Raw genomic sequence first — 6,000 nt, forward strand, 5'->3', positions numbered from 1 at the left:
GTCCTGACTTCCTTCAATAATGAATAGCAATAAGGAAATGCAAGCCCAATAAGCCCTTTCTTTCCCAAATTGCTTTGTGGTCATGGTGTTTCATCGCAGCAATACAAATCCTAATGAAGACAGCCAGGATGCAATGGGATTTAGGAGAAATGAAGCAATGTATGAAACATAAAATTTTCACAGAAAAAAAAGGAAGTTAATGTTGGCTTAAAAATTATTAAGGATTTTATTATTATTCACTAGAATATGTATTGCTGGAAGCATTCTAATAAAGGATATATATTTTTTAAATGCACTTATATTTCACCTAACTTGTGCAGATAGATAGATAGATAGGTAGATAGATAGATAGATAGATAGATAGATAGATAGATAGATAGATAGATAGGTAGGTAGGTAGGTAGGTAGGTAGATAGATAGATAGATAGATAGATAGATAGATAGATAGATAGATAGATAGATAGATAGATAGATGATAAATATGTAGTATCAATATAGACAGTAATCATTTGATACAAAATGAGGCTTTTTGTGGGCTTATAAACAGTAAACGCTCTCACTATATCCTCCTTACAATATTTGAAACTGATTAATTTCAGCTTTAGGATGGGAACAGATATATTCAATTTATTCTTATTGAATCCATTATTGGATGACTCTAATTTAAAAAAAGATTGCTTAAAAGTACACAAACAAGATGAACACTGTATTATTGATTTATATACTTGCTTAACAAGGTATTTTAACCATTTATTCCAGTTAATCATGTATTTGATTAGTGATGTATTGTCATCTTGCAACTGGGCAAACACATTACATACGCTAATTTTTTCTTCCTTAATGTAAGCATTATGGTTTCCTGTGATGTTTAAATTTATTAATTTGAATCATTTGACTTTACGTCCTATCGGGTAAGATATTATATTTTATATTAAATTATTTGAAAGTTATTTTTAAGCTTCTTAAGTACATGTCTTTAATAAAATATCTGTTTCATGAAATAAACAACATGGCTGCCTGCTCTGTCCCTCCAATCTACCAGTGTTCTCTATTAGGGCTATGTGATGTTCAACAGGCCACTGGATGCTGTGCACTATGTATGTATATAGTATTTTGTAAGATATATTTCTCAATGTTTATTTATGCCCATAATTCTAGTGCCTGACATGAGCCATCATCAAATAAAACAGTCAAAATCCCATTGTTTCAAGATGAGTTGTTTATAATATAATATCTATGAGGGTGTAATGAGTCCATAGTAGATAATTCACTGTTGCATATTAATTATTAGAGAATTATTTTTACATAGTTATAAACCACTGCATCCTTCTCTGGAAAAGCTGAGGTCATTCTGCTCCCCTTATTCCTCTAAGGAGTTTAAACTTGCTTATGTATGGAATGTGTTGTTAAACATTTTGACACAGTTTGATTTGATCCTATTTGATGGCACTTACACACACATCGCATTTGACCATGAGTTCTTAAGGCGATTCTGGCCTGTCATACTTACACTTCTTTTCTAGAGAGGAAAGATTCATTTTATGCTGATCTGCCTTTTCTACTCTTGATATTTTAGAGTCTTGACATATCTGTAATTCAAGCTAAAGAAATGTGCTGATGTGTAGAAATTCATAAACCTATCAAGTCTTTGTCCTCAGCATTTGTTCTATGAGGCAAAATACCTAAGGAGGACTTATCCTATAGAATAAGTTTTTGTTTCTCAGAAAAAAATAGTTAATTTTATTGCAGCTTTATTAGTAATTCTTCTTCATGACAAATTTATTGATGGTGTACTAATACTTGAATAATAATTTTAGGAGAAGGGCAACCTTCACACTTGAATGAATTCCAATGTCATTTGCTTTAAACTTTAATTGTTAAATTTTTTTATTTACAAGAAAAATGCAACATAAAAATCTATATTCTCTTCCTTCATCATTTCTCATAATTAACATTTTATAATACCATGTTGCATTTAATTAACATTTTTTTCTGAAGTATCCAATTACTCAGATTATTCTTTTTCTTTCATGATTCCACCAAGTTACTTTTGGTTAGTTTTTTATTATATTGTATTTTCAGCTTTCTCCTTTCAAGGCCTTTGGTAGTCCTTGAATGATGGTTTCCTATTGTACTCATGCTGAAGTTGAAACTATGAATGATATTTTCAGTTCTCACTGCTTATGCAGTTATTGTTAATTCACAATGTATTTTTGAAAATAGAAGTTGTGGACTTCCTTCCATTGCTTTCCAAGTATTTTTACATTCAATATTTGATGTCTGTTTTTCCCTCATTACTTTTACTGTTGCCAGAAAAAACAAAGCCTGGATAAAAGCAAGCTGGAGAAGTAAAGACCAATTTAGGTTAACATTCTAAGGCATCCAAGTCAAGGTGTCAGGAGCTTAGGGCTCCTGGTTATACATATTCTTAATCAAAAAGCAGAGAACAAAGAGGATCCATGATCAGGGATTTTTTTTTTTTTTTCCTTTTTGCTCAGTCTAGTACTTCAGCTCATAGAACAGTACTTCCATTAACCCAAACTGGACAATCCCTTACTTGTTTTCAGATGTTTTCTTAATTTTCAAAATTCTGGTAAATTAGTAGTCAGTATTAACTACCACACAGACCAATACATAAATGCCTTTAAAACATTTAAAAGTAGGTGAATTCTCAAAAACAACAATGAAGTCAATGTTGGAGAGGATATGGAGCAAAGGGAACACTCCTCCACTGTTGGTGGGAATGTAAACTTGTACAGCCACTGTGGAAATCAGTATGGCGGTTTCTCAGAAAATTAGGAATCGAACTACCTAAAGACCCAGCCATCCCACTCTTGGGCATATACCCAAGGAATGCTGATTCATACCATAAAGATACATGCTCAGCTATGTTCATAGCAGCACTATTTGTAATAGCCAGAACCTGGAAACAACCTAGATGCCCGTCAACGGAAGAATGGATGAAAAAAATGTGGTACATATACACAATGGAGTACTACTCAGCAGAGAAAAACAATGAAAGCATGAAATTTGCAGGCAAATGAATAGAACTAGAAAAAATCATCCTGAGTGAGGTAACCCAAACCCAGAAAGACAGTCATGGTATGTACTCACTCATAAGTGGATTCTAGACATAAAATAAAGAACAATCAGACCACAACCCATAGAACCATAGAGGCTATATATATAGCATGGAGGTCCCTAGGATGACTGTGGCTTATAATAAATTTCGGTTTTACTCAATTATTGAAAAAAATAGCCAAATGAATGGAAACACATGAACTATGAACCAAAGGCTGAGGGGCCCCCAGCTGGATTAGGCCCTCTGAATAGGTGAGACAGTTGATTGGCTTGATCAGTTTGGGAGGCAACTAGGCAGTGGGACCAAGTCCTGTGCTCATTACATGAGTTGGCTGTTTGAAACCTGGAGCTTATGCAGGGACACTTGGCTCAGTCTGGGAGGAAGGGACTAGACCTGCCTGGACTGAGTCTACCAGGTTGATCTCAGTCCTCGGGGGAGGATTTGCCCTGGAGGAGGGTGGGCTGGGGGTAAGGGGAGAGGGTGGGAGGGGGGATAATAGGGGAACCCGTAGCTGATATGTAGAACTGAATGGTATTGTAAAATAAAATAATAAAAAATTAAAAAAATTTTTAAAAAAGTAGGTGAATTTGATAGGCTTTTGAAAATATATTTTAACATGAAGCTGAAAATTCTCTGATGACTCTTACATGTTTGTACAGGAACATGATTATGAATATTTCACTGATGAAATATTCATATAAATAAAATGTAATTAATGACCAATAATGGCAATTTAGTATTGCAAAAAAATAACAATTTTGAGAAGCTCAGAATAAATACATGCTTTATTCAGTCCAATTATTTTTTTTTTTTTTAAGAGAACGGATACCACTAAGTTAAAGAAAACATTATCATTAAAATGCCACTTGATTTCTGGGTTAAAATGACCTGAAGTAAAATAAAGACATGTTGAAAGAATATATTAAAAATATGTTGAAATACAAATGACAGTTTAGCCCACTCTGTGTGGTGTCTCTTTGCTCTGCTTATGGTTTCTTTCCGTGTGCAAAATCCTTTTAATTTTCTGTGGTTCCATTCATTGATTGACTATTGGGGCTAGTCCCTATGATATTGAAATTCTGTTCAGAAAATTTTTACCTAATATAGTTCAATGTCTTGAACATATTCTGTATGTTTTCTGCTAGCAGATTCAGCACTAAATTAAGATCTTTGACCCATTTCAACTGATTTTTTATACAAGATGAAAGATATTCCATTAATTTGCAGATGAATATTCAGTTTTGTCAGTGACATTTATTGAATATTATTTTTCCACTACTGTTCTTTGCCTCCTTTGAGAAATTAGCTGGTTGTAACTCAGTCCACTTCTGATCTTCAATTTTCTTCCATTTTTTGACCTGTTTGTTTTAAATCTAGTACTAGGCTGTCTTTATCAGTATAGCTTTGTGGTATAATTTGAGGTCAGTTATGGTAATACTTCTAATTCTGTTCTAATTCCTTCAGATCCATTTTGCTATTCATGGCCCTTTGAGGTGCTATATAAATTCTTGGAGTTTGCTTGCTTTCTCAATTTATGGATCTGTTAAATATAACATCAGATATTTGATAGTTATTATAATAAATTGGTAAGTGATTTGGATATTATAGTTATTTTTATGGTATTAATTCTGCCAACCCAGAAGCATAGAAGCTTTTTCCCATGTTGAGTATCTTATTTCATTTCCTTTGTCATATTGTGATCATTCTGTTGTAAAAATGAGGAACACTTATTTACTGTTGGTAGGGGTTCAAATTAATACAGTTATTATAGAAATTAGTCTTGGAGGTTCCTCAAAATATTAGAAACAGAACCTACCTTATGACCCAGTTATTACACTTCTAGTAATATACCCAGAGAATTTCACATCCTTTCATTGAAATATCTATACATACATACTTATTTACTATCTATTTCTGATAGAAATACAATAGAACCAGTATAGATGTCTATCAACAGATGAGTGCATTATGAAAGTAGGGTATAGATACAAAATGCATATATATTCAACTGATAAGTTTAATTCATGAAATTTGCAGAAAATAGACAAACTTAGAATGTATACTATTAAATGTGGTCACTCAAACTTAGAAATAAAATAAAAATAGACATGTTCTTCTTAATACACAGATTCTAGTCTATAGTATATGTGTATTTGTACATAAACAACTATGTATGTGTATATAGTAAAATATTTAGAAAAGATACCAAGAACATTGATATTAGGTGATGAGGAAGGTGTACTGAATGCAAAGAAAAGGACATATGAGAAGATAAACTTAATTTTTCCTTAGTTTTAACTTTGTCATAACTTTTTCTTTTTGTGGGTGCATGTGATAGATAAATCCACAAAAATGCCATTCAAAGCAGCTGTAACTCCTAAACCACATTCCAAAGATTCAGAAGGGCCATTCCAGCTGTATAAAAGTTAACTATCATGCACAGAGTTTCAGGAAGGCAAGGGTTTGTTTGACTTGATAATTAATATAGCTGTGTGACAGGGTTTTGTGAGTCCATAACAGTAAAGTTATTAAAATATCATGAATGGAAATATTTAATATGGTAGAAAAACCAAAGTCTTAGGTGTCAAAAATGCTTTATAAATTATGATTAATTAATATTTAGAGTAATACAGTCTAATTCATGTGGAAATTATGTTGAATTGATCAATATTATCATTTATCACTAAATATGTGTTAAGCATATACTAAAAATCATTAGAAAATAAACCAAACAATGTAGACATTTAGGGATATAATTGGGGGTCATAAAAGGTTCAATCAATACCTATATTCAGAGATGAGGGAATTAGACATATCAGAGAGTTATTTCCTGGTGTTTTCTATAATTAAACTAATAACTAAAAAGACATAATATAAGACATTTTATGTGCCAGTAAGTATCCATAATTTAATGTGTG

The sequence above is a fragment of the Peromyscus leucopus genome, chromosome 10 (assembly GCF_004664715.2).
Source record: "Peromyscus leucopus breed LL Stock chromosome 10, UCI_PerLeu_2.1, whole genome shotgun sequence".
Taxonomy (NCBI): Eukaryota; Metazoa; Chordata; class Mammalia; order Rodentia; family Cricetidae; genus Peromyscus; species Peromyscus leucopus.